Source organism: Pseudopodoces humilis, chromosome 16 (assembly GCF_049639895.1).
Source record: "Pseudopodoces humilis isolate 2021_Gansu_Grassland_sample_001 chromosome 16, ASM4963989v1, whole genome shotgun sequence".
Taxonomy (NCBI): Eukaryota; Metazoa; Chordata; class Aves; order Passeriformes; family Paridae; genus Pseudopodoces; species Pseudopodoces humilis.
Window position 1 is genome coordinate 1,543,385 of NC_142215.1, and position 22,741 is coordinate 1,566,125.

At 48.9% G+C, this 22,741-nt stretch overlaps 1 protein-coding gene across 1 annotated transcript in view; it reads right to left on the reverse strand.

Moving 5' to 3' along the window:
* Nucleotides 1–1,297: 1,297 nt before the first annotated feature.
* Nucleotides 1,298–22,741, reverse strand: part of SMAD6 (SMAD family member 6) — a 107,678-nt gene continuing 86,234 nt past the window's right edge. The window contains exons 5-6 of the transcript XR_015773945.1: nt 3,175–3,334; nt 1,298–1,345 (exon numbers count right to left, since the gene is read on the reverse strand). The gene's annotated coding sequence lies outside the window, so the exon portion shown is untranslated. The remainder of the gene's footprint in view (nt 1,346–3,174; nt 3,335–22,741) is intronic.

Consider the following 22,741-nt stretch of genomic DNA (forward strand, 5'->3'; position numbering starts at 1 on the left):
CCACATGGCTGATCCCTGTCTGCCATCCCTCATCCCTCTCCCTTCCCACTCCCACAGACTTGAGCAAACACAGATTTGAGGGTCTTCAGCAGGACCCACCCCTGCAGCAAGAGAGTTCCCAACACAAGAACTAATTGGAACAAAATTTAAACGCTAACAAATAAATAAAGGCAAGCTACAGTGAACTAGTAATAAGATACCTTTGGATGTTCATTACGCTGGATTTCCAGGCAGTTAAATAGTTTAATGCATTTCCCTTTGGCTTGCATATCAATCTCAGAGCCTGTCTGGAAGCTGTTTCCCATCCTCCCCAGTCCTACATTACTGGCAAATGCCTCGGTGGCACCAGCAGTGACTCCCACCAGGTAGGGGCTGTGATCCACTGACAGCAGCAGCGTGGGGATAATTGATGGCAAGTGGTTGCCAGCATGTGATGATTATCTCTTCGGGTTGTCTGCAAAACAATTAATGGCAATGAAAAGAATTCCTTTAATTAATCATTTCCTGTAAATAAATGCATCAGAATAAAAGAAATCACCGAGCTGTTACTAAAAATGGGTTGCTGGCAAAGGCTGCCACATGTTAGTGATGGAGCTGATGGTGTGGAAGAGGCAGCAGAGAGGCTGAAATGTACGTGGGTGTCAACTGTCCTCCCTCTAAGGTTTGGAAATGTGGGAATGGACTGCTATTGGGAATGGATTCCCTTTAGGGGCTCCAAAATGAGTGGGATGATGGGGCCTGGGTGGCTGAGCTACGAAGGAAGAGCTTCTCTGCTTGGGTCTGAGCCCTCCCTGCCCGTCTCCTGTGGAAAGCAGGTTTAATGGGGAGCTGCAGGGATGTTCCTCACTGCTCTGGCTCTGTGGCAGCAGAGCCCATGGGAGTGGGAGCACAGGCTGGTGTTGGCTGCTGCACCCCACAGGTTATTCCTGTCCTGACCACAGAACCCCTTTGGCTTCTGCCCAAGCTCCAGGCTGCTCCCAGGACACAGATTTCCACACTGTGCTGCTCTCAGCCCAGATCCTGCTGCAGCAGAGCCCCTGTAGCTGCTCTCTGTGCCCCTGAGGCTCAGCTTCACCCCCCTCAATGTTACCTTGTTCCCTCCCAGAGCCACAAACCCTGCCACATTCCCTTGGAATGCTGCATGTCCCTGCTGGTGCCACCTGGATGAGCCCCATCCTGAGGAGGCAGCACCACCCTGCATCCCCAGATGGCCTTTGGGGGTTTGAAATGCCTGAAATTCTCCTGCTTCCCCCCCAAAAAAAAGCTGTGATAAAGCATCTCCTAGGGATGAACCCACCTTGAGCTGCTGCCAGGTTATGGGGCGTAAATCAGGGCAGAATTCAACCTTCAGAGAAAACAATGGGAAGAGAGAAAAAGAAAACAGGTAAGTATTAAAAAGAATCATAAATAATCCTGACCAGAAAACCACACAAAATGTGTCACAAACCGAGAGCGTTTTAAGAATGCTGAAAGTTTCTAAAATTAATTTTCTTCATTTTACTTTATTAAAATTGCTTTCATTTATCTCCCGTGTTAAATATTTTATTTTTCCATATTAATGGCTGCAATTTCTACTGCAGCTTGTTTCTGTCATTAACACTGTACAAACTTAATATCATTAGTAGTTTTTTCCCTTAATTATGTGAGTGGAGAAGAAAAACATCAAAGTTTCCGTGAAATTGGAATAGTATATCTAAATTGCCTCATGTTTATTTTAACATTAACAGTAAATGAAGCTAATGGGCTTTTATATTATTAAAAGCAGCCATTTGTGTCCTGCCTGCTGTAATATATAGCAAAGCTTTAAAAGATGTTAAATAATTAGTTATTTAATAGGGATGCGCAAAATAGATCAAACAAAAGGCAAACTTCCTGGAAGCAGCAACTTCAGATGGAGCCAGGGCCCCTTTGTGATGCCTCAGAATTGTTTCCTGCACACGGCTCATGTCCCACTGTTATTCTGATTGCTTCCATCTCCTGCAGGCCCAGAGGGACAGCGGAGCTGCGTGCCCGGAGGCGATGGAATGATGGCATCCATGGGAATGATGGCATCCATGGGAATGATGGCATTGATAGGGATGATGGAATCCATGGGAACAATGGCATCCATGGGAATGATGGCATCGATGGAATGATGGCATCCATGGAATGATGGCTTCGATGGGAATGATGGCATTGATAGGGATGATGGCATCGATGGAATGATGACATCCATGGAACAATGGCATCCATGGGAATGATGGCATTGATAGGGATGATGGCATCAGTGGGAATGATGGCATCCATGGAATGATGGCATCCATGGGAAAGATGGCATCGATGGAATGATGGCATTGATAGGGATGATGGCATCCGTGGGAACGATGGCATCCGTGGGAACGATGGCATCCGTGGGAACGATGGCATCCATGGGAATGATGGCATCCATGGGAATGATGGCATCGATGGAATGATGGCATCGATGGAATGATGACATCCATGGAACAATGGCATCCATGGGAATGATGGCATTGATAGGGATGATGGCATCAGTGGGAATGATGGCATCCATGGAATGATGGCATCCATGGGAAAGATGGCATCGATGGAATGATGACATCTATGGAATGATGACATCCATGGAATGATGGCATTGATAGGGATGATGACATCCATGGAATGATGGCATTGATAGGGATGATGGCATTGATGGAACAATGGTGTCCATGGGAACGATGGCATCGATGGAATGATGGCATTGATAGGACAATGGCATCCATGGGAACAATGGGATTGATAGGGATGATGGCATCTGTGGAATGATGGCACTGATAGAATGATGGCATTGATAGGGATGATGGCATCTATGGAATGATGGCATCCATGGAATGATGGTATTGATAGGGATAATGGCATCCATGGGAACGATGGCATCCATGGAATGATGGCATCTATGAGAATGATGGCATTGATAGGGATGATGGCACTGGGACCAGCTCCTGCCCACACCAGACCTCTCACAGACAGCAGTGACCTTCCCTCATCCCTGGAAAAGGCTCCTCTGCTCCAGGAGATGCCAACAAAAAATCCCAGAGGTTTTCCCCACAGGATTCAATGGGCAGCCTCGAGATCTGGGGGTGCTCAGTGTCTCCAAGCAAGGCAGCGCCTGCGAAGCATAATCCAGGAATTACTTACTCCAAAATTCCCATTAATAAATTCTCCCTTCCTGGGAAAATCCTCTCATGGTGTGAGCAGCAAGCAGCAGTGACAGGATCACAGATGAGCGCTCCCTCCACCTCTCCTCCCTCGGATGAACCTCTGGATTTCAGCACAAGCTCCAGAGCAAGCTGCCAACCTGTGGCCAAATAAGAACATTTTAAGACAATTTTTGGCTAATTGGGCTGCGTGTCTAAAGGGGAGGAGCTGCAGGATCAGCACCACTTTCCTGAGTTCCCATAAGGCAGATTCCCTGATCACCTGTGATGGCACAGGATGATCATTAAACACCTCCTGGTGTCACCTCTCACCCCCTCAGCACTTTAAACCCACCCTTAGCAGCCTTTATCTCCCTTTCCCATTTCTTTTTTTCTGTCCTGGGGAGATGGATGGACTTAAATCACCTCCAGAGAGAAGGCGTGTGCAAATGAGAGCGCTTCTCTCTTCCAGCCTATTAGTCCTGTTAAAAATGTGCCTGGAATTAATAATAATAACAAACTGCTGCAGCTTAAATAAAACCAATAACAAATGGCAGATTAGCAGAAGGCCTCGGGAAAAGGCTGGAAGAAGGGAGGGAGGACACAGGGAGGGGAGCACACCTGGGACTGACAGAAAGCTCTGGTGCTCCCTGGCTTAATTGAAGAAAGAATTGAGTCCCAGGGGTTGTTTTTAGTTTGCTGCTCATCTCAAAACATCTTCCCAAGGTTTTTTTGAGCACCAAACCACCCCCAGCTCCAGCCTCCAGCGTAACTCCAGCCCTGGCAGGCGAAGCAATGCTATTTCCTGTGCCTTGGAGAGATGGAAAACTGTCAGGATAGAGATCACTCTGCCTCTCTGCAACATGGGCTGCACATGTAGGGCCGGGAGAAAATAAATAAACGGGCCCTGTACTGCAAGCCACAGGAATCTGTCATGTGAGGAGTGGAGAGGGGAGAAATCACCGTGTGGTTGTCAATCCCATCAAGGAGAAGTAGTTCACACCAGCAGAGCGTGAGTTTGCACCCGGCTGAAGGGCCCAGTTGCTCTTTCATCACTCACAGGCACATGGCTGGACTGGAAAAAGGAGCCCCAGAAGGCAAACACAGCTTGGACAAAGCGGCCCAGCAGAGGAGGGAGCTCAGGGGATCGGTGTGGAGAGAGGAGCGGCTGTGCCAAGTGGTTTTGCTGCAGGGAAAGGAGGAGGTGGAGTGGGAGAAGGGAGGAATTTCTTAGGGAGAGATGAGGTTTCTCTAAAACTTCCAGGCTGCGGATCTTGGGATGTCACCACGCTTGGAGCTTGCAGGCCAAGGAGTTCTCTGAGACTTTTGCCCTGCCTGGAGTGCAGCAGGGTCAGGGATGTCACGGGCTCCTCACTGTGAGCCAGGTCACGCTGCTGAGGTCCAAACTTCAACCCCAGCAGCCAAGGAGACCCCAGGAGCAAAAGGACACGCCATCACCCCTGGTGTGCAGAAACTCTGAGCATCCTGAAATAGTGCAAGGTGTCCCTACCCATGGCAGGGGTTGGAACGAGATGAGCTTTAAGGTCCCTTCCCAACCCAAACCATTCCATGATTATGACCTGCTCCTGTTCCCAGCTGCAATTTTTGGGGAGATTCTGCACCTCCAGCAGCATCTCTGCTCTCCACCCTCTCCATCCCATGGTGGGAACCACTGTTCCTTCATCCAAGGCAGCAGAAGCCACCACGGGAAGGCAGATTTGTCCCCGTGTCCCACACCTCCGGGCAGGAGGCACGGGAGGAGCGTGGCCCGATGGCCAAGGGAGAATAATTACAGGGAAGTGGCAGCTTTCCTTCTGCTTAACTTGCTTTGGAAGGAACAGTTGGGGGTACTACAGAAACTAATGTAAGGTAATGTAATCATTTACAGAAGATTTGTGGTAAATGAATGTTTGGCCTCTGTCCAAGCGCGCAGCCAGGGCTCATTACGCCCGAGGAGATGGCAGGGAAAGCTTTCCAAGGCCACTGTTTGTCTTTCATTTCATCTCGTGTCTGACCCTCCTGACCTCGCCGAAGCCGCTGAGGACTTTGCTTTTCCAGGGCTGGGTTTCAAACGGGATTTCTGAGGGACAGCTCTGCAAAGTCTCCTTGTGCCGGGCCCTTGGCGCGGTAACGAGCTGCAGCTTTCCCAAACTCCGCCACTTTAGTCAAGAACAGATTTTTGAATTTTTTTTTTTTTATGATTATTATTATTATTTTTTCCACATGAAAACAGCAGCGAGGGCCTTGGGATAGGGTAACTTAGCAACTCCACCGCAGGGATTAGGAAAATTGACTCCAGACCAAACTAAAACAGCAGAGTTTCCTGTTTTGAGCCACTCTGGACTATATTAAAATTATTTATGAAAAGAGTAAGAAGGAGGGGAAGGATGGAGAGCTGGGGCTGCTGCTGGGGGAGATGAGCCTGGGGGGATTTTTCCATCCCACTGCTGAGCTGATGGCAGAGACATGAGGATTGTCAGGGGATGGTGAGCAGGGTCTCAGCATCAGCAGCAGGGCTCACCTGCCCAGGCAAAGGTTGGGACAACAAATCTGTCCTTCCAACCCAGTCAGGAAAAACCCTGGGAAACAGCCCAGCACTGCTGTGTGGGGCAGATCCAGCCAGGTGGTGAAGGAGGGGAGTTGGATGGATCTGAGTTTGTGGGATGAAAGTGATGGAGCCCATGATCAAACACTGTCCCTTCACCCTGTGTGGGGATCCCACCACCCCAGGGTGCTGAGCGCAGCAGGGTTGAGCCAGGGGCTGCAGGAGTGGGGCCACAGAGATTTTGAGGGAGCTTTTGCACTTCCTTTGGCAGTTTCCATTCCAGAGGCCTGGAGATGTGCGGGGAGAGCCGAGGCTTGAGCCCTCCCAGCTGCAGTTGTGTCTGGGAACCCCCCCAGATCCCAGAATCCCAGGAAGGTTTAGTTGGAAAGGATATTAAAGGGACACTTTCCACTATCCCAGGTTCCTTCAAGCCCCATCCAACCTGATTTTGGACACTTCCAGGGATGGGGCATGTGGGGATGCTCACCAGTGGAGTGGCACAGTGCCTTTGCTCCTGGTTTTTCCCTGCTGGAAATTGTCCTTCCACTTCTTCCCTGTAGTCAGGATGCGGCAGCTCGGTTTTTTTGGCACTGCTTTTTTTTTTTATTGTTGAAGATTTCAAAGAGCAGCTTTTGTTGAAGGCTTTTTTTGGTGGGGGCAGTGGGAGGAATGAAATTGAGCAAAAAGCAGTTCTGGTTTCAAACTTCCCAAGGGAAGGGAACTTCCCAAGGAGAGCCACAGGCAGCAAAGAGCTTCCTTGAAATTATCAGATGGTTTGAACCAGGAATGTCCACATCCCAAACCTTCCTGCGAGCTATGGGAGCCTCTTCTGGGTATCTGAAAGGTGCTGGAAAGCCCCAGAGAGGAGAAATTAGCTAGAAAATGTCATTTCAGGTTGGTTGAAGTGGGCTGAGGACCCTCCCGGCATGGTCAGAGCCCACCTGACCACAGATCCCTGCTGGAGTGTCCAGGGACAGGTTGGAGTGGCTTGGAACAGCCTGGGATAGTGGGAGGTGTCTCTGCCCATGGCAGGGGTGGAATGGGATGGGCTTTAAGGTCCCAAACCACTCCAGGATTCCATGATTTATTATCCTAAAGGAGCCACGCCTTAGACGTGCAAGAAGCAAATTCAAAAGGCAGAGAAAAAGTCCCTTGTCAGAGCCCAGCTCTCCTGTCATTTATCTTTGAGTCCTTAAGACATATTAAAATAGATTTAAAAGGACTTTTAAGGGTTTTTTTTCTCTTTAAGGAACACATTAGTGGCTTTTGTTTTAATTAAAATAGGTATTGAAATCCTCCACAAAGCTTCAGTGGAATTGTTACAGACTGCAGTTTCCTTACGTGCAGTGCAGCCAAAATATACTGTAGTTGTTATCTTGCAACAAGGCAGAAGCCTTATTAATTTAGTTCAATCAAATCAAAGCTGCTTTAATTTACAAAGCAATAAAATCTGCAAGCATCGCTTTAGATCAAAGAACTAAAAACAGCCTAAACACAAGTGGAATGTTTATTTTGTACAATGGTCCATAACTGCATTTATGTGATTTAAAAGCTTTTTGAAGCATGTGATAATATTACATGCATATAGAATTGTGTCCTTGTTGTGGATCATTACTCCCCACAGAGACCAAAAAAGCATTTGCTGTTCAACTCCTACCTAAAATATTTTCTTTTACATTATTTTTTTCCCCCCTTGCCTTAAATGGGATCTCTATGGTAATTTTATTTTTTTTTTTTGTGGGCTTGTGATGCAAAATCATTTACTAAAAGGGATGGGGATGCTGGATGGCATAAAGAAAACTCAGCCAGCTTTTCAACTTTGATGAAGGGCATATTTAAGATTTTCAGAGATTTCACTCAACCTTTAGGAGCCCAACCTCACCACGGCTGTGAGGAGGAGCCCAACACCAAACAAAAAGCAAATTACACCGTTGTGGAGCCAAATTCCTCCCTCCTATGGATCTCAGCCATATCTGGATGAGGTTCAGGAGCAATGAGGAGAGCAGGGTGGTCCCATCCTGCTGGGATGAACTGGGATGAACTGGGATGATGAACTGGGATGTGCCTGAGATGCTCCAATCTCTCGGTGTCCAGTGTGGCCACCAAAAAGGACCAGAAAAAGCCCCGTGTGTTTAGATTTCATCCGTGTGTCTGTAAATAATCTGGTGCAACAATTCCCCCTCTACTGTACTCGGCAAGGAATGAAAAGTATTTGCACGGTGACAAAGGAATTTAATGGCTTGGGAAATGACTGGGCAGCGTTTGAGAAATCTGCACCAAGCGCTGAAAAACTGGATGTGGGTTCTCACCTAACCCCTAAATCCTTCCAGATGTGGGCAGGAGGGAATCTCTGGGGCACTGAATGAGCCACCCCAGCAGCATTTGCCAGCATTGTTTGTAACACCAGTGCAGTGTTTTCTCCCTCTTGCATATTTTTGTAGGTTTGGGACTATTTCTGCCAGACTTTCTTGGATGGTGCTTCACACCGACAATCCCCGACGGTTAAAAACCCAAACCCAGAACTAAACATTTTCTCCTCCTTCTTTCCCTTGATGTTTTCATCAGACCAGGAGATGGTGGCAAAAACTGCCGTGAAAAAGAGTTGAAATCCAGACCTGAGTGTTTATATATCAAAAAAAAAAGAGCACTGAGAAAATCAATTGCAGTCGAATGATGGAAAACTCATGGAACTGCCACGGCTTTCTAAGAAAAATCCCAGCTCAGCCAGAGTCCTGTGTGCCATGGCTGGGTTTGTGAGCTGCAACTCAGCCTGCCAGAGCTGCAATAAAGGAGAATATACAACGAAAAAGTGCTTTTTAGCATTTTTTTTAAGCAAAGTTCGGTGTTTTTCTGAACTGTTCCTGACTACCGTGACCAGACCTGGACTTCCAGACGTGCTGGTCTGTGGTTTTTGTGCCGCTCTCCCTCTCTGGCATCCCCACGGCAGAAAAAGGCAATTAAACCAACCGGATTTTTTTTTTTTTTTTTAAATTTTAGAGTCACTGTAAATAATCTGGAGCATGAGTTACACGACGAGGGCGGCAGTAATTGCCGGCTTCTTCACTTTTTATTACCGGCAGCACCCTGGGAGCTGCTTTATTGGCCCATTCGGCTGGGGAAGAGCCGTGCTGGGCACGTCGTGCCATCCCTAAATCTGCCTGCGAGGCTGGGCTCCCGCAGCCTTTACCTGGCTCTCATCACTCCTGTCCCCACCCCAGCCGAGATTTACGCTCTTCTGGCTCTTCCCTGAGTGATTTCCCTGAGCTCTGGAGATCTCTGGGCATTTTCATCCCGTTTCTCCAATAGTTTGACCTCGAGTGCCGCGATCGGGGGTCGCATCCTGCAGGAGCCGAGCTCCCGCGCGCGGATCTGCTGCCAAAATTCCAACCCAAACCCTTCATCTCCCCCCACTCCGGGTTTGGCTGAGGGGTGAATGAGCCATCAGCACCATCCTGGTGTGAAAACAGAGGAGCGGCTCCGCGTTTGCGCCGCGAAAAAACCTCTCCCCGTGACGGTGGCCAGATGTAAATCCCAGAAAATTCCACTTTCCGTGGAAGCACCCAGTTGTTTACAGCGCTCAACCTCGTCCTGGTCCGCTACCTATTAATAAAAACAGGAGCATCTCCTCCCTCCCCCTCGCTGTCCTTGACTCGGATCCTCTCCTCCAAGATGGCTTTATAAAGGAGAGCAAACTTGGGTGGCAGCAGATGGCAGATAAGTAGGAATGGTAAATAGTTTTAATTACTGCATAATGTAAGTGAGACAATAAAGGGGAGAGAGTGGGAACAAGCTGCTGCCATGGCAGCCCTGGAACTGTTGCGGGACCCAATTTGTCTGGGAGGCAGCATGTGCTGCTCCGAGTCTTAGGAGGGCTTTAAAAGAGAACGCCGAAAAATATTAATTGCACGGCTCATCTGCCCATCCATCTTCGCAACCGAGTCGCACGCTTCCTTAATTTCAGGGGAATCGTTTTCAAATGGGAATCATGCAAATGAGTATTTTAGCTATTCATTTGTTTTACTGCAAGCGCTTTGTGAGCAAATGGCCTACAGCTTGCAATGAATTAAAAGACACGGGCACTGGAGACCGATTTTTAATACAAAGTCTTGACACAGAGACGACCCCGACCGGCAACACAGAAAATGTTGGCATAGCAACTTTGGGCATTTTCATGCAAATTGGCTCCTGTATAGATGATACCAATGCAATGTTTTCCTTCAACTAATCATCATAAAATTAGTTTCACTATATTTAAATGCTCCTACTTAATGCATTATATCCATATGCATGAAATTGCCTCCGCTAATGCAGTACATAAAATGCCAAAGATACAATGAATAGCCAAATTGCAAACAGTTATGTTATCTCCCATAAAAACTCCTTTTTTTTTCCCCCTTATTGAATGCCTGGGCCCCAGAGGCATCTATCACAAATTGCTATTAATGCACACACACACACACACCCCACACACGGGAGCGTGCACCCACACGCTAAACACCCACATTTAAGTAACACTGAGGCTGTTATGCAACCCAAAACAAGCCCAAAATTTAATCCAGTTCTTGCTGCTGCGTGGCTGTGTGTTTGTGAACGTGCTGCTCATCAGAACCTGAAGTTCTGTTCTTATAAACTCAGTTTTCTAAACTTCAAGAAGTGTCATTTTGCATGAAACGAGCCCTGTGCACGTCCCTGGGTTGCATCCCACTGCTTCTTGCAATGCTCAGGTTGCTGAGAGGAAAGGAAAAAATTGCTGCTGAATTTCCTTGCCTTTGACAATTTTATCCCAAGTTCTGCTGCTAAACTGCACTTAGGGGCTTTCTTAAAAAAATAAATTTATCTTTTATACCTAGACACCAGCGGCTGAAGGTTTGTCCTGCACATGTCTTTGTTTAACATTTGTTCTTCAATTTGGGATAGAATCTGCCAACAGAGGAATTCCCAGTGACTTCCCAAGGGGCTCCTGGATGTCTGCAAACAAGAGATGTTCCTCTCTTGTGGAGGGCTCTGTGCATCAGACAAGGTTTGCAGTGTCAGCCAGGACAGACTGCCAGCATATTTTGTCTGTCTAAAACACTGGGGACAATAAATCATGAGGAAAACTTTACATCCTGCTAAATGCTGCTGGGGGAGTTGTGCCTTTGGAAGCACTCGGCCATTCATCTCCTTCTCCAGCGGAAAATCCCAAGGGAAACGGGTGGGGAAATCTCTGTCCCAGCTAGGAGAGGTTTTGGGTGGATCTCTGCCTTCTGTGTGTCACCGTGGAAGGGACAAAGGGGAGCAGCAGACCCACGCTGGTGTGAGGGGCTGACATCTCTCTGCTCCCCGAGGACAAAAAAAAAATCCCCAAAAGCGCAGAAGAGGAGCAGAGGCAGAATCTCGGAACTGGGAAGATCCCAAGGACCAAATCCAGTATCCACACTCAATATTGTGCATCCTCCTCGTCACAAAGCGTCTGACTGATGGCATATTTTAATTTCTCTGGGTATTATTCCATAGAATCAGAATGCACTTCCAGGAAATGCAGAATTTTCATGGAATCAGTGCTGGAAATATGGGGGATCCCAAGCCAGCAGCAAAGAGCTGTTTGGAGGCTTTTAAAGAAACCTCCAATTGTTGAACAATTCATCTGATTATGAAATCATAAAATCATGGAATTTTTGGGTTGGAAGGGACCTTAAAGCTCATCCAGTGCCACCCCTGCCATGGACAGGGTCACCTCCCACTGTCCCAGGTTGCTCCAAGCCCCATCCAGACTGGTCTTGGGCACTTCCAGTGATCCAGGGGCAGCCACAGCTTCTCTGGGAATTCCATCCCAGCCCTCAGCACCCTCACAAGGAGGAATTCCTACCCACTATCCCATCCATCCCTGCCCTCTGGCAGTGGGAAGCCATTCCCTGTGTCCTGTCCCTCCATCCCAAGTCCCTCTCCAGCTCTCCTGGGACACTGGAATGCCGCTGTAAATTCTGGAATTCCCTCTGTGTGCGTCTCCTCGGTGGTTTGGTGCCGCTGCACGGAGATAAACCACCTTTACCTCATCACTCAAGGACTAATTGCAAGATGATTTAATTAAAGTATACCTCTCCTTCCCCCAAGTTAGTTATATTTCATATTGCTCTAGTAGGAGTAATTTGCAGAAATTAAGCATTGCATGTCGCTGGAACGGTACAGGTGCAGCGGAAGAATAAAAAGCCCTTCCTGCAGCAGCAGGCAGTGCCACCAGAGCTCAGTGAAATATCTGTAATGACTCATTAATTCAGCAAATGCTGCACTTTGCAGCAAACATTCAAATTAGCCACAGAGAGGCTGTTTTGAAAACTTGTAGGTTATTCATAATTGCTCAATGAACACTTCATGCAAATGTATTTTAGGCCATTGGGCAAAGTGCTGCCTTGGAATATTTCCTGCAGAACGCACAATTAGCCCCAAGAATTTATGACATCATGGGAGTTTTAAGGCCAAGAGCAGGACGAGGAGAGGAAGAACATGGACAAAGGAATATTGAGAGCTCTTTAGGGGAGCAGGAAGAGGCACAGACTCAGGATAAAACCAAGTTTTGGCCCAGCAATTGGGCAAGAAGCCGGGAAGAAATGACTTTGTGGCGCTCACAAAAGTGACCTGAGGGTGCTCCTGGACCCAACCACTGAGAGCTGATTTACACACCCACAGATCCGTGCATAGCTACATCTGCCACCTCTGGAACACTCCCAACAACCCCAATACCCATGAGGAGGAGGAGGGAGAAGGGAAACGATTCCATGTGGGACCCACAGCACATCCCACTCTCACCGTCCCCTGCTGACAGCCGTGGCACGGGGGAAATAATCCCAACATTCACAGCTCCGCTTTCTGCCAGCGCCAACGATTTTTCAAGCTGTTAATTCTCTTCCTCTTACGACTCACGGGTGCCCCCCAGATATTGGCAATCGTAATTTTTATTGCCAGCTATTGCAAGAGCGAAGTGGCGTTTTGTCTCCGTGTCAGCCCGGAGAGGCGGCGAGGGCAGCGGAGCAGGGGCTGCTGATGCTGCTCTCAGAGCTGCCTCCTCTGCCACATCAAGTGCTGGCACTGCCAGTGTCACCTGCCTGTCCTCCAGCACGCAGGGGGTGAGCAGAGATGGGGCCTGCTGGCACTTTGGAGGATTTCCCAGTCCCACCTGGCCCTTCCCAGCTCCTGAGGCAGCGCAGGAGGAGCTTTGCCCTTCACTGACACATTAATTCCTTTCTCTCCTGCTCACATCTTTAAAGGCCACACAAATTCGAGCCAAATTTTGCTGAAAGTCCAAAAAGAGCGTTTCTTTGACTTGCTACAAGCCACATTTCGTCTGCAGGCTGCACCAAGTGAGAGAGCTTGGCAGGCATCTTTGCGAACGAAATTAAATCCTGACAGGGGCTGGGGCCAGGCTGGAATTCCACAAACCCAGGAGCCCAGGGTGCCCAGCCCCGTTTGTCCAGGCAGATTCCCTGCTCCAGGCAGGCATTTCTGAATATGTGAATATTTCTGCATTCCCAAGCCCTTGATGTGTGAGCACTTCACAACTTCCATTCCGTGGAGTTGGGAATGTGGCATTTTGCAGACCCTCCTGGCTGTGGGCTGGGACCCCAGCTCTGCAATTCACACAATCCATGTGCCACTGCCACCGAAAGCAGGGAAGGAACGGCATTTCAGGGAAATTTGGCACAAAGAGGGTCACTTTCTCTAAGATCTGTGTCTCCCTGGCTGGAGAAAGCACCTCTGCTCTGAAATGTGCTGGTCAGGCTCTCCCCATGGAATCAAGGATGGGGAAGGAGCCTGGAAAGGGAAGTGCTGCAGGGTGAGGATTGGCACCCTGAGCTCTTCCCATCCACCATCCCCACCAAGGGGTATCCAGCTGCTCAAGAGGCCCTGGAAAACTTCTTTTTCCATAGGCAAAAATGAGTAAAACAAGGCCAAGTCTCTTCCTCCCACCCCTCTGTTCCCCAGCCCAGGTGACAGGAATGGGACAGCTCCCAACAAGGCCTCTCTGTCACTCACTTAAAGCATAATTTGATATCTAGTAGCTCATTAATCTCTTTTTTTTTTTTTCCCTATCCCCCCCTCTCCCCTCCCCCAGCCAAGGGAGCGCTTCTGCTTCTCCTCAGCTAAATAACTCAGGTCATAAAAGGTAATACCATGGGTAGCAGAATGTAAACAAACACATTCTACCTCAATAAACATGCTAATTTCCAGCTCTAATATTCACAAGTAAAATATCCATCACACAGCCCCTATTTGGCAGAGGCAGCAGCCCTCATCAGTCAATGAAGTAGGCTCCTGCCAGTTCACTGCGGGAGGCAAATAGTACAACTTAACTCACTTGATGATGCCCTTGGGGGGAAAACATGAGCCTCATAAATGAGTCTGGAAATGTGATAAAAGGATAATCTTGCATAAATGAGCCTAGATCATCATTACCTGAGCAAACACGAGGTTGGTTGAGTGATGCTGCTGCTGTTTGGGAGAAATGAAGGCGGGGAGGAAGCGCTGCCCTGGTCTGGGGGATGCTGGGGATGGAGGGGTTGGGATTCCCCTGGATCCCCCAATTCCAGGGCACAGCTCCACCCCGAGGGGCAGGGCTGGGATGAGACCCTTTGGGTGGTTGAGGCTCCTGTGGGGTCAGACCAGGCTCCTCCTGGCTCTTGGACATATCTGGATGTGCCTTTAAGTCCTGCTCCAACCAGAGGATGAACAACCAACCTCCCAAAACGGCATTAAACAATGGAAACAAGCCCAAAATCACCTTGCTGGGGTGTTGAAACCCCATAGAACGAGAGATGACACCAAATGGCCAAAAATCTGGAATACAGGGACTTCATCTCCCCTGCAATTCCAAAGGCACTTCCAGCAGCACTTCTCAGCATCTCCCCCTGCTCTCAAGGCCCACCCAGGGCTGCTGGGAATTGTCCCAGCCCACTGCAGTGAGATGGGATCACCTGGAAAGGTCCCTTCCACCCAAATCATTCCCTGATTCTGGGATGCTCTCCCACATTCAAAGCCTTTAACGCCCAGGAGCTCCACGCTGGCACAGCACGTGCCAAAAGCTGCTGAGGTGCAAGGGGTGCACATTTCCCCTGTGTTTTCCAAAATAAAGCATCTTTCTCACCCACTGTGCCCCATCCCAGAGGCACACGAGGATTTTGCCCATCTGAGCATCCCTCAGTGTGCATGGGGATGAGCAGCAGGAGACAGGACAGCTGCCAAGCCACCTCCTTGTCAGGTTTGATTTTCAGGCAGTTGCTGTGGTTAAATCCCTAACAGAATATCCAAACAGGATTATTTTCACATCAATAAACAAAGGAACATCCAGCTCATCCCACCAGGCCTCTCATGTCCTTCTCTGCTGGAGCACCCTGGGGGAGAAAGTTGCTTTTGGGAAGGGTTTTAGTCCCACTGAGCAAAGGGAGAAAGAGGCAAGGAGAGCTCAGTGCTCCTGCTCCCCTCCCTGAGCCCGTCCCACAGGATCCCCGTGCCTCAGTTTCCCCAGATACCACAATGCTGAACTCACACAGGAGCTACAAGAGTTTAAAACCATTTGATTCCTCCAAAACCACAGAACTTGGAAGGAAAAGGCCCAAAGCCTTCAGAAGGATAAAATCAGTTGGGCTTTACCTTCCTTCCCAGGTTCATCTCTTGGATACCAGACAGAAATGGTTTGTGGGGATCCCCCTGGAGCTGCCAAAAACCCTTCACAAGCACGAGGCACTCACTGGACTTGTTTGGATCAGTCTCTTTGCAGCTGCAAACACAAATCTAGCCCAAGTGTTCCCCACATCAAGAGCCACGCAGCTGATTTAGGGAGCATTTGAAATGCTGGTTGAAAAGGCACAATTAAAAACACAATTCTTAATTATTTGGACTATATCTTGATCTTATGGTTCCATCTGTTGCTCGGTGCTGCAGTGTCAGTGGAAATTCAGGCTCACATCAGACCTGACCTGGGAAACAGCAACAGCAGGAACCACGGGGATGGGGAAGAGGGGGATTTGCTCCCTGGTTTGCAGGGCAAGGATTCTCTTCCAGGTGTGTGACATTCCCAATCTGTGCCCTGCAGCCACCCAGACACAAAAGCAGGAGCCTCAGACTGCTCCCTCTGTTCTGCTGCTCAGGATTAACCCTGAGCTCCACCGAGGATGCACTTCCCCATTTTGGTTAATTCCCACTGAATGTGGCTGTGTATTTATTACCTGAGAGTTCCAAATTCAGCAGAAAAGCCTGGAAAAGCCCTAAACCAAACAACAGGGCTGTGTTTTGTACTCCACATGCCAGGAGACAAAACATTCTGTGTGCAGGATTTCGCTGAACCCACTCCAATCCAACCTCAGCATCTCAATCCTGTTTATCTGCTGGGATCTTCCTGTTACAAGAGCCTTGAACAAACACAGTGCAAAATACAGTTTTATACTATTTTTGTTGTTGTTGTTGTTGTTTTTAGCTGCTATTTGCATTTGCAGCCACAATCCCCCTTTTAATTACACCATGCACTAAAGGCTACAACACCTGAGAAACTCAGAGCTCCTTGGAAATGAGATGCAGGATTATAAATCAGCCTCTATTTCTGAAGATTCAGACCTTTCTATTTAAGAAACCCACATTTGCAACTGGGAAAAGCCAGGACACCTCGTGTGGAGCTGCTCTCACCCCAAACTGAGGGATCTGAGACAACTTGGAGAAGCTGAGAAGCTTCAGTGAGCACCACCATGGTGTTGGGAAATCCTCTGCATTAGCACAAACCCCGAGCCCCAAGGAAGAATCTGGAGCAGCTTCTTAGGGGTTAAATCTATTTTTGTTAAGTGGCTATTTGGGCTTGTGGAAGAAAAATAAAATAAAATAAAAAAGAAATCAATAAAATAGAGGAGCAGAGGTCTCAGTTGCGAGTCTTGGCTGAGAAACGAGGTGGTTGTGCCAAAAAGTGACACATTTAAGCCGGTCATTCTGAACTCATGTCAAAATGTGCCATTTTGATCTCCATGTTTAAAATAGTTCCCCCCATTTTTGTAAATGGAGGGTTTGCACGGGGCAGAGGGAGGGGAAGAACACTGAAAATTCACATTTCTAATCACGACAAGCCCGGGCTGGAAAATGTCCTGGCTGAAAGGGGGGGTTAAATAAAAGGGGGTGGAAAAGGTGACTGACGAGCGCTGGAAGGATGGGATGAAATGCTAACAGAGGTCTCCTGAGGAGCTGTAAGGCTTTGGAAGGGAAGCCCAGCAGCTGGGACAGCCCTGAGGGGCTGGGGGTGACCTGCACAAGAGCTCTGGGTGCTCCTGGTGGTGACCCCTGGGTGGATCCTTCTATGCCAAGTGCTCCATGCGTGGAGTTCTTGCTCATGGGATCCCAGAGAGCATCATAACACAGACCCAGGCAGAGAGAAACCACAGATCCCCTTCTTGGTGGTGATGATGATGATGATGAGCTGCAGAGAGCCACCAACACGACGCTCTTTTGGGTCACTCCCAGGAAAAAACGAGGCTTTTCCCATGGAAATTCCAGGAATTCCCAGGCAGTGGCAGCATGGATGGGGTTGCTGGTGCCATCACAGCCCAGCCACAGGCAGGATGCAGGGACAGGGGCCAGGCCATGGTGGCTGACACCAGAGCCTGCCAGGACATGGTGACAGAGACCTGGAGCAGTCTCGGGTCAGGTGCTGAGGATTTTTTTAATAACAAGAGTTTGCAATACGGGATCCTGCTGAAATGGGGTTAAAAACGCTGCGCTCTCATCCTCCCATAAATCCCCAGCAGCTCTTGCCAGGCTTTTAATTCCTCACATCAAGAGCCAAACCAAGCCAAAGGGAACTGGGCATTCCCCAGGGCTGATTCCTGCTTTTAATTCCCATGTGGGCAGGGTGTAAATGCTATTTCCCAATGAATCCTCCCCTCTTGCAGCTTCCTTCTTGAGATTTATTATTTTTAGGTTTTCCTTCCTCCCACCATCTCCCATTTATGATGCCCTTTGAATTCTGCTACTTCACCCAAGAGGATTCCAGCATTTGGATTTTTGGAGGATTTGGGTTTTTGGAGGTCCACCATCACCGCAGGATGGAGATTGCTCAACGTGGAACATCCCAAAAAGGCCGTTTGGATCGGGATCCCAATTGGAAATTCGCCGCTTGGGCCCATCTCTAATTTTATTATTTCCGTTGAAATAAATTATGGACTTAATTGGAATTTCTGATTTGATCTGTCTGCTCCCCATGCTGCATAAATATCCCTCAGCATTTATTTTTTCCCCTTGCCCATAGCTCATTATATTTTCCCACCTTGGGATTCGGGTTTTTTATAGCCATTTTCTCCCATCTGTCGGGGATGGTCCTGGAGGAAATGAAGTTATTTGGGGGCTCTGCTTCCCTCCCCGCTCTCCAAGGGCTCCCCAGGAATGTGCTGGGACAGGGAGGTCCCCGGGGAGCCGCTGGCCTCGGCTGCTCCTCGTGCAAAGCCACGATTAATTACCATGGAAATGAGACTGTGCCAAACCCAGCCCTGTTTTGGGAGCCCTTTTCTGCAGCTGCACCCCGGAGTTTGCTCCGTGCTTCAAGGAAATTGTTATTTTGGGTACCAAAACACCGATTTTCTCACCCACTGCTGCTTTGTTGTCAGAGCCTCGATCTGTCTGGCAGACACTGCTCCGTTTAAGTGCCCACTTCAGCTCTAAAATCCCATTTAATGCCTTTATAAAAGCTCCCCCTGTGCCTCAGGAAGCCGACAATGCACAGCAGAAGGTGGCAGGGGTAAGGAGGATGATGAAAATACCCTAAATACCACTTTTAGAATCATAAAATGTCATAGAATCATAAAAGTTGGTGAAGAAATCCACAAAGATCATCTAACCCAGCTCCTGGCTGTGCACAGGGATCCCATCCTGTGCCTGGGAGCATTTCCCAGCTCCTCATCCCTGCACATCCCAAGGAATGTCTTGCTGCTCCAAGCACACATGGCCACCACCCAGTGCCATTTCTCCAGCAGGTTGTAACACTGGGCACTGGAAAAATCCCCATTTATCCACCCAAACCTCGGACTTTTCTCACTGCAGCTTTTCCAGCCTCAGATCCTGCAGGCCTCACATCCCTAAATCCTTCCTCCAGCTCCCATCATCTCACTGGGAACTCAGACCCCACCAGCTCTTGCAGGGTTTTGGGGGATGTCAGCCTCAAACTGAACCTCCCGAGCATCTCTGCTCCTGTTTGAGGCATCAGTGCCCTGCTCCACATCCCTTGTGCTCCCTTTTCACCCAGCACACCCAGGATTATTCGGGATGGGCGCAGGAACTTGCACTTTTTCCAGGCTGCCTAATCCCCAGCCCCCTTGTCTTGGCTGGAAGCTGAATTTTGTGCCCTGATTTCACTGATTGCCCCCCTCAGCCTCCAGCAGCAGCACCCAGAGCCACATTCTGCCTGTGACAGCTCGGCCTTGTACAAACCACACGTTTCACCCCATCCCCGTGTTTTACTGAGGCAAAATTCCAGCTGTCGGGGCTGAGGAGTGCAGGGAGGGGTCGGGAGGCTTTTTTTTTAATAAAAAAAAAAAGCAACAAATCCATTAAAATAATGGATACAAAGCAATGCCAGCAGAGCCACACTTCTCAGCCTTTAATCTCGGTGCGCGGCCCTCGCGGAGGCCTGACGGGGTATCTGGTGTTCCTGGCATTTTTCTTAATGAAAAATTAGCCAGCAGAAGGAATAACTTGTCAAAAAGAGAGGGGAGCATTTCATGCACGACAGATTTTTGCAGACGCTGTACCAGCGAGGGGAGCCAAGACAAATAGCGAGAGGAATTTTCATTGCCTGGAGTTGAATATGATCAGGATAAACTGCAGCCGCATTTTCAGGAGAAATTAATGTGCTGGCAGTAATCAGGCGGTTTGAGCTCTCCAACCACCTCCCCTTTTCCAAATGAAAATCCAATTAATTAGTCCATTTCCCCCCCTCAGAACAATCTGTGACACAAAGCTAATCCCCAGCTCCCCTTTGCTTGGGGATGAAACGAGCTCCCTGAGGCTGCCCAGAGCGGTTCTGGGCATCTCCCCCTTGGTTCTGTTGCTCATTTTTCCTTTTCAAGAGGCTTTTCTCGTGATCCAAAGAACATTGTGGCTGAGCTGGAGCTGGAAAGTACCAGTGTGGAGGGTTGGGAAGGGTTGCTTGGCTCGGGAGGAGGCAGGAGAAGCTGCTCAGAGCTTCTTGAGCAGAAGCTTTGCACTTCCCACAGACCCATCACGGACACAGAGAACCCTTGAGGATGCAGAAAACCTCAAAGATCCTCAAGTCCCACTCAGAAATGTCCACCTGATGTGGGGAAACACCCAGGCACCCCTTCTGGCCCAGCACTGCCTCTCTTTGCTTTTCCAGGTTGAAGGAGAAGGCTGCAGACACTGATTTTCCTGGGAACAGGAGGCACTCAACCTCTTCCCAGCGTGTCCAAAGCTGTTGGCAGCAGCCAGAGCTGAGCCTCTCATCCTTGTTGGGATATAAATCATGGGATGGGATGGTCCCAGCAGCTCCCCAGCACGGCTGTGCAGGTTCTGCACTGCCCAAACTGCTGCCAAGCCCTGTTAATGAGTCTCTGATTGACCTCCCAAGCTCACAGAACCCTTTGAACCAGCTCTAAATTAAATTACCGAGATTTGTTTCATGGATTTTTTGGGTTCTTCGCTCCCAGCTGGCAGAGGAGCCTTTGTTTCACACCAAAATGCTGCAGCAAGGCCTGGGGTATCACATCCCTGTGCCTCCCACACTGGGTCCTGGCCAAGGATCCCACCAACACCAGCACACACCCTCAATTCCCAGCCTGGAGGTTCTTCCAGTGCCCTTTTGGGTGGCACACTGGGTCGAGGGCTGGCTTTTCCCACTGCTGGAGCCACTTTTCACCTCATTTTCCCTCTCAAACATCATTCCTTGGGAGCAGCAGCACTTTGTGGGGCTGAGCACGGCCTGCTCCGGCTGATCGGTGCCATTCCTCGGAACGCCTTTAGTAAATCTCCTTGGAGTGGCAGTTTAGTAAATAAAGTTTAGTAAATAAAGATCCACCATGCCCACAAAATTCCTGCACAGCCAAGCCTGGCAGTGCCATCTGCTCCTCGTTCGGTGCCACCTCGTGCCACGCTCTGGTGTCAGAAGCTCCCAAAGGGTTCTTGGGGCTGGAAAAGTCAGAGCCCAGAGAGTTCTTTCTCCACCAGCCCTTGGAGAACATCACTGGGTCTCAATGGCTCTGATTCTGATCCAGTTTTGGAATTGAATTCCAAATTGAATTGAATTGAATGCCAAAGAGAGCATTTCTGCAGCAGGGCTGGAGTCAGGAGTGAGGGCTCGGGATAACACATCCAGGCAGGAAGATTGATTGGAATTGTGTGAGATAGCCCTTAGCTCACCCGTGATTATAATTACGTTAAATTGCTATTTAATGGTTTTCACATCATCTTTGACAGTAGGTTATTTTTGTAATCTTTATTTAAAATAAACTCTTTTCCCTGCCTTGTCGCTGAAACCCTTCCCTGCTTCCTCGTGCGCTCGGTGCGTGAGGAAATCAGTTTGTTTTCATTATCCCCAGACTTCTGTGCCATTCCTTTATTAACACAGGATTAGAAAATAAGTAGCTCCCCCAAAAGGGCTTCTGGGTGAACAAACTTTCTGGGTAAAACAGAATGAAGTGAGCCTTTTCCTGCTCCACAGCCTGGCATTCCCTGCTGCTCCCCTGTCAGAGCAGCAGGAAAAGCCGGGCTGGGATGGAACATCCTCCCTGCAGCTCCACTCTTGGGGTGCTCCAGAGGGAGCTGGGAGCTGTGGGAAGGTCTGCCAGCTCTCAGGGTGGGAACACAATCCAGGAATCCAGACCAGCGAGTGGAAAATTAACATTTCAGCTCCAAAATGCCGTGTTAAGGGCTGGGAGACGTGATCCATCCCTGCTGCTGTGACATCCAGACCATCCCAAGCAGACTGCTCCAGCCATCCCTGCACCTCAGAGCCTGGGGTTTGGATAAAGCCCAGCTCAAAATCCAAAGATCTTTATATCTGTCAGAACCAAAATGGGAGGGGAAAAACTTCTGGGTGGATTTGTCAGCTGGGAGCTGCTGAGTTTGAGAAGCTGGAGCATCCTCACGGAATGCTGAATCCCCAGCAGCATCCCTGCATCCACTCCTTCCTCAGCATGGAGCAAACTCTCAGCTGGGCTGGGAACCTCTCAGGTCAGAAGCTTCATCACTTGTTCCCACTCAGGGAAATGAAAGGCCCCCTTCTTGCCCTAAGTTGATCTTATTTCAATGATTCACTACGAATGATGTGATTTAATTAACACGCAGCACTGGTTTTAAAAGGGGAAAAAAGAAATACTTATGGGTCTAAGGATTTTACTCCCTAATTCCTAATAAGAGACCCAGATTTAAACAATCATTTTCTTCTAGAAGAATTACAGGAAAGTATTCTAGCGACTCCTCTGACCACATGCTCAAGCATTTTTTGCAATGAACAATTTACAGGGTTGAATATCTAAAGAGGCTCTTGAAAAGAAGACCCAAGTACCTGACACCTCAAACCCCCCTGAGAAACAAGCACAGCCCATTCTGGGACCTCTGGGGTGGAAGATGGGATTTAAACATTTCCTGTGGCCACTCAAACCACCCCGAAAGGAGCAGCAACATTTCCATGGAGGCAAGAAAAGACTCAACAATTCTGCCCAACAAAACAAAACGAAAGGAAGAGCTTGTGAGTGAGTCAGGGGTTTTACAGCACCAAGAAGAGCAGCACGGGGCACCTGGAACTCCCAAAACCCCCTGGGGAAACACACCTGGCATTGCTCCAGAAGATTTTTACACTGAAGGTGGCAAAACACTGGCAAGGGTTGCTCGGAGACGTCAGAATCCCGACCTTGAGGAAAAGAACCCCGAGATGTTTTACATGAGGCCAGGCTGGATGGGGCTTTCAGAGGAGCGTTGGACACTTCCAAAGGGTTTCCAACCCAAAGCGTCCCACGCTTCCCTGAGGAGGAATTTTGGAAGATTTGGATTTGGGATGCTCGGGAGC